Here is a 7,054-nt window from a genome sequence, read left to right on the forward strand (position 1 = left end):
TCTTTTATTGTTTTTCACAAGCTTGAAACATTTGTAAAGGACTGGTCAGGTATCTTGTAGAATGAACCCCAAAAGTTATCATAGAATTCTTCCTTTCTCTTGTGCCCCCATATTAATCACCTTCTAAATATTGCTAATATTGGTTCCAGCCTCTCCAGCCCCGACTGCGTGCTTATTTAGGGCCTCATTTCTTTCTTGGACTTGCTTAAATACTACCTCTTGCAAAAGTCTTTCTGAATAGTTGTATTACACTTTATATGTAACCACAGTATTAGAAATTATTGCACCATCACTCTATGCCTGCCTCTCTCCTCACTGTGAGATCATTGAGCGAAGGGGCTTTGGCATTTATATATACCCTAATACATGTTCTAAGAGCCTTGTAAATTGCTCAACACGTTTGTTGAATGGATAAAGCAATGTGACATTTGGGTCAATGGATGTCATCAGGAAAAATCAAACAAAAAAGAAAGCTTACTATTTTCCCATTACTTATTACAATTGCTGGTAATTTATACTTTTCTGCAGAGGGGTCACATGGGTCCATGGCTTGTTATTTACTAACCTTTCTGAAAAGCCAGTTAGTTCAGATGGGACTATTAATTTGAGTGGACCTGTGTCAATGTCACTTTAAGATAGAGCTGAACCATTTATGATCATCTCTGCTCTCCAGAAAAGTCTGTGTTCATGCAGTTATAATGAAGCCTTCTGACATTATAGCCACCTCATTTGAATAGTCATGTCTATTTGGAAGATAACAGTCAAATCATAATACTGTTGAATTTGTATGCTTAGAAAAGCTTAGCATCAGGCAATTTGAGTTTTGAATATTAAAATTTCAATTTATACACCACTTAACAAAACTATCATAAGAAAGAAAATTCTGTGAAGTGGGGGTGTTTTTAATCATCCCTTTTTCAATATAGTGGATTAAGTATAGTAAAGTCAAGCAATTTATGCTAAATCTCATCATATTACAATAATTCAGGAGTACTGATTGCTAATTCTAGATTCTCCCTTCTTATGGTGGCAACAATGTTTCCAGCTAACAAAGAAGAATCACAAAATCATTAAGTATAACTTCTGATGCGGCTCTTACATGTCATATTTTTAAAATTCCCGTTGTTAATTATCTTTAATCCCTTCACCAGCTTTTGGTTTAGTTCCACCTGGATCTCTTGCTGTGGGAGACAAATGGACCTTGCAGTTCACACCTTTGCAAGTCAGATTCCATTTGGTTCTCTGCCAACATTGAAGCCTACATTCTCTATTTTTTCCCCTTGTGAATAAGCTTCTGCTATATGTTCTATCTCCAGTGATGTCTTCTTGGCCTTGACCACACTTGCCTCGGCTCCTTGCTCAGCACTTCTATTGAAACTCAGATCTTGACCAGTCCTTTGATTCTGTCTCCCACCCCAGTTGCCCATAAGACCTCTCCCTAAGGTTGAGTCCCATTACCTGATGGTAAAATACTCTAAGGGCCTACCTGCAAAATGGGCTGTCTCACTCATGCAGAGGAGGATTTAGCTGATCAGGGACAGCAGGCAGAAAATCACTGCTTCTTTCATCACTGTATGTGAATCCTTCCTAAAGCCTGGTTGAGGAGGCCAGTCTCCCGAGATGGGTTAATAGGCACACCAGCAAGATTGTCAAAGCGAGGACACAAACAGTGGCGAGGATGCCAGTGCTCACCTGGTGGTGTGCTGGCTGGAAAGGTGGAGGTTAAGGAATGGCGGGTTATCAGACAGGCATTAGGATCCAGAGTCAGAGCACCTGGCTTCAGGGCTGCTCTGCTGCTCGCTGCACATGAACCTTATTTTCCTGAGGCCTGTTCCCATGTGTGCACAACAGAAATGATTTCTGCCTTGCCTATTTCACAGGGTTTTGTATAAGTGATGCTTTCTGCACTGTGCACTAGACAACAGCAGAAGTGGGAAATCTTACAAGGTACCATCTCAAATAATCAAAACTTTAAAGTGAAGTAAAGTTTTCCAATCTCAAAGAATTATACATATGTATTAAAAACAGTCTCATCTAACTAAGCATCATAGGAAATTTAAGTTTATTGTAATGACTGAAATCTATTTTATATTTCCATTACTTACTTTTCCTTACAAAAGACTTGAAACCTATTCTTGAATTGTTAAACATTCTGAATCTTACTGCTTAAACTTGAATTTTTACCAATTTAAATTGGTAAATGCACTAGTATTTTAAAAATAAATTGAATCGAAATAGCAGCCGGCAAGCTCTTATATGGATTGGAATGTTAAATCAGAGACTCACTAGTGTAAATCACTAAGATGAAAATTGAGAGAAGTTCCCTTTTCATTAGTCTTGGCTCCCATCAAGATGGTGAACTAGCACAGGCTGCCGGCTTCTTTCCAAAACAAACTTGGAGAAACTATGGAAGAGAGAGAGAGAGACAGAGAGAAAGAGGGGGCAGACAGACTGACATGTGGATTCTAGGGGGAAAAAAGATACCAAAAAATGAGCTGTCCTGGGGAGACTGAGGCTGTGTTAACTTTGGAGTATGGACAGAAGCAGAGGAGGGAGCATGGTTTGGAGGGAGCACGGTTTGGAGGGAGCATGGTCTAGGAAGGAGCGCAGTGTAGACGGCAGTGAGAGGGCTGCTGGGAAAGAGGCCATGCCAAGGCGTATAACAACTGTAAAAGAAAGACGACTACAAATGTCTACCATCAGAATCATTAGAATAGCATACCCAGGAATTTAAAATAACCATGATAAATATATGGAAATAAGGTAAAATACTGGTAACATAAAACAAAGTCAAGAAATCATTAGAAAAATCAAGTGGAAATATTATGAAAATAGTTGGAATATAAAAAAACAAAACACTAAGAATAGGGCAAATAGCAGGTTACTAGATGAAGAACAAATAAATGTTGAATGTTCACACTGAGAAACTCTCCCAGAAGCAGCAAGAAAGATAAAGAGACAGAAACCATGAAAGAACAACTCAGGGATACGTGAGATGAAAGTAGAAGTGCCAACATCAGCAGGAGTCCCAGAAGGGGAGGAAAAAAAGAATAATCAAACTATTAGAGCTTCTCAGAAACTTTGTAAACAGATAAGCCCTCAGAATTGAGAGAGACAACAGTGCCCATTGGTACCAGTCCCGTACCTGCAGACCAGGTACATGACCTTCCCCACGTCAGTCAACGTGCTGTGATGCTCCCCTGGTTCCTCGCCATCTAAGGACAGACATCTGTATGACTTGAACTGGCTGCGGTCATGCTCTGTAGGCATTTCACAGTAACTTCCTCCCAGCCCTACCCTACCCTATCCATTAGATCAAAGCTTCTCAAGAGCAGACATTTCATTTGACTCCTTTGATGTAATGACAGGTATCCCAACATCAAAACAGTCCTGAGATTTCATGATTTGTGTCGCTTAGCACGGATTTTTCAGACTAACACAAGGTCAATTAAAATGTAGTTTAAAACTGGAGAAAAGATGATTACTGCCTTTACACATCTTCTCTGGGTATATATACAAAAGACATCCTACACAATTAAAATTCAGACAAACATTAATGAACTTTTCAGAAAGTATAAAAAAATCCATTCCCAAATGCTAATATTCTGTTGAGTGAAAAATGAAACAAGATATATACTTGAATTGATCTGTTTCTTATTCCTTGTGTTATAACTGGCATTAGGAGAAACAACTGGGAGGGGAGTCCTGCAAGGAAATCTCTGATAATCAGACTCCAAGGTCTCATGTCTATCACTACCTATCGTGAATAATTATCCACATTTTACTTATTTCATCTACATAATCTTATCAATTGTGTTAAACTGATTAAGATGGCCTAATTATGTTTTAGAAATTCGGGGGTATCCTAGGATTAAGATATTTAATAACACACGTTTTGTGATTAAAGTCTCGGAATTCCGTCAGGGTGAAGTCCTACTTCCTGAAGCCTCGGGAAGACAGCTCATTCTGCAGGAGCAGCAAATTACTGAAGCGAACTTTTTCTTCACAATGTCACCATGAAATAGCATAAAAAGTATTCTAACCACAGGCCATGAAATTAAATCAACAGACCATGACTGGTAGGAAATTATGGGTTTATCTTACTTTCGTGAAGATTTAAAAAAAAGTAGCATTTATGGAGAAAGTAATGAATATTAAATTTTTCACACACCTATAATGATGAAAAAACTCTTTTCACTATGCCAGCAATTCTGCCACATGGTAAGATTTCTGTTCAGTTTGAACAAAGGGACTCTGAGAGACGTTAAACCGGGTCAGGCCACACAGAATGGGAAGTCTGAAAAGCAAATGGAAGGAAATTAGGTGAAAATTATTCAAATAATTTAAGATGTCCTGATATTGAAAACATCTGGAGTTTGTACTCTAAGACCTCAACAACTCAAGTGTGGCCTGTGGACCAGCAGTATCAGCATCTTGTTGGAGCAAAAACCTCAGGCCCCAAGCCAATCCTACTGAATTAATGTCTTTTTTAAGATCCTTCGGTGATTCATATGCACATTAAAGTTTTAGAAGCACTCCCACCGTGGGGAATTATTTTGAAAACTTAGGGCTAAAAAGATACCCTATGACTGGAAGGAAACCAACATAGTTTCTGCATTTTTATGTAGAGATCATAGCACACCATCTATAGAATGGGTGTCCTTAAGGGCAAGGGTTGTATTTGATTCTTTCTTGCATCCTCAGCATCTAGCATAACGCCTGGCACATATTTGGGCCAGTGAGGATGGATGAATAAATGATTCTGAAGTAAAAACTGTCAAGTCAGTGATGCTACACTACCTATTAAAAAGGTTAAGATGGCTGACTCCAGGGGCAAGTACAAGGACATTCAATAAGGACACACGAAAAGCAAAATAAGGGAAAATATGAAACACATAATAGGAAAAAAACTGTCATGGAAGGAAGCACACAACAAAGCTTTTGAGCATCAATATGCAGAAACTGATAATTTGAAACTGTGTAAAGAGCAAATGTGATATTGCAATGCATAAATATTTTCATTATGCTAAGCCATATTATTGGTGTATCATCCTGATAAAATTTTACTAGAATTCTGTGCTCTTTGACAAAGAATCTAGAAGGTAAAGTAGGTTTAAGATAAAAATCACTTGAGAAAACTAAGGGAATTAGATAACAGTCCAGAGAATGCTAAAAGTTATTTAAAAACATTTGTTGAGCATAAAGCCTGCAGTGTGATTCTAAGTACCTGGAGTCAGGTCTAGTTTCACAGGTGATGGGAACAATCTCCAGGAAGATTGCCCTCACTTCAGACGCCAGCTGCAAGCTCTGAGCTTCCCAGGTGGCTCGCACTTGTTACCAACTGGCTACAAATTCGGGGGTTCCCACTATCCCCTCAGGTTCAACAGTGTGCTAGAACAACTCACAGAACTCAGGGCAGCCCCACAGGTTCCATTCCAGTTTTATTATACAGGATACAGACCGGGAGCAGACAAAAGACCTGTGGGGCAAGGTCCAGGAGGATTACAACATGAAGCTGCCACGTCTGCAGAACACATCACCCTCCAGCCACACCAATGTCTACCTCCAACCAGGGAAGCTCTCCCAAGCCTTGCTGTCCAGGATTTTTACTGGGGTTTCGCTATGCAGCCATGATTGACTGAATCATTGGCTACACAGTTGAACTTCTTCTCCATACCTTTTCCCCGGAGGCTGAACTGATATGTCACTCAAAACCCCAACCTGATAGTCACATGGCTGGTCTTTCCAGCATGGTCAGCCCTGACCCTGGAACTATCTAGGGGCCACCATGAAAAACAAGGACATTCCTATCACTTGGGAAATCGCAAGAATTAGAAGCTACCCATCAAGAAACCAGAACAAAAGCTGCCCAAATTCTTTATTATATAACATGGGCTTACTGAGGATTCTGGCTAGGCAGGCTTACCTCTAGGTCAAGTCTTAATATAGTGATCCACAGGAGTTGGCCAGATTCTTCTGCTGTTATGTTATTTTGCTGTACTGAATATCACGCCAGAAAAGGGGACATAATAAGACAGAATTCAGAATATCAATTATCCAATATCTTTTTCATCTAATGATATTCTTTGATTAGTCTTGTATGGCACAGATATATACTGGGTGCCTACTGTGTGACAGACACCTAATGTGAACACAGCTGAACAACTGATATTTACATTGCTTAAAAGAAATACATCTATCTGCATTTAACTAATGTTCCAATCAAATTATCCTTGCCTATTCATTTAAGCATGTCCCACAAATTCTTTACTTAGGAACACTTTATCACTCATTATGTTACTCTGTTCATAGTGGGGTCCAATGGATAGAAAATATGCCTCGGAGGATGACAGAACTGGGTTTGAAATCCAGTCCTGTTCCATACTAGTTATGTGATTATGAGCTAGTAAGTATTTACCCTGGTTCTCAACTTCTGTATTTGCAAAACTGTGAACAAGAATAATCACGTCTACTTAGAGAGGCAGCTCAGTGGTTAAGAGCATGACTCTGGAACCAGACTGCTTGGCAGATGGCTCTGGCTCTTTCTCGAAGGTGCAATGTCCCTTAATCCCTCTGGCCACAGCTTCCTCATCTGTAAAATGAGGATAATAATACCCTCATAGAGATGTTGTGAGGATTAAATAAGTTATTGCATATAAAGCACTTATAATAGCGCCTGGCACCTAACAAGCAGTTATACATTACTGATTGCAATTATTATTTTTAATTCCATTTTTATTTATGACTTATTTTGGTTGTTGGGATGACGAGATAATATTCATGAAAGAAGACCATATTATAAAATCTGGCACAAAGTACACATTCAAATGTTGACTTCCTTTACTAGGAATTATCCTATATTTTAGACTCTTCATTAAGAATACTCCATGGATACAAATAAGTGAGATGAAGTTTACCTCCATCTGATGGCAAGTAAAAAAAGGTAATGGAGTACAAAGGGTTATTTAGGCTGGCAAAAGGATTTTTAAACAGTGCTAAAATGTTTAAAATTGGGGGGTAGGATAAGGAGTTTGTAACAGACAGACAGAGGTAA

General features: G+C 39.0%; 1 long non-coding RNA gene across 1 annotated transcript; it reads right to left on the reverse strand.

The window, feature by feature from the left end:
- Positions 1–4,077: 4,077 nt before the first annotated feature.
- LOC138919591 (uncharacterized) lies at positions 4,078–6,592 on the reverse strand. The gene is made up of 4 exons (XR_011429889.1): positions 6,419–6,592; positions 5,927–6,000; positions 5,406–5,479; positions 4,078–4,297 (listed from the first exon to the last, which is right to left on the reverse strand). It is a non-coding gene; the product is annotated as an uncharacterized lncRNA (long non-coding RNA).
- Between the last annotated feature and the right edge of the window lie 462 nt (positions 6,593–7,054).

The sequence above is a fragment of the Equus caballus genome, chromosome 20, assembly GCF_041296265.1.
Source record: "Equus caballus isolate H_3958 breed thoroughbred chromosome 20, TB-T2T, whole genome shotgun sequence".
Taxonomy (NCBI): Eukaryota; Metazoa; Chordata; class Mammalia; order Perissodactyla; family Equidae; genus Equus; species Equus caballus.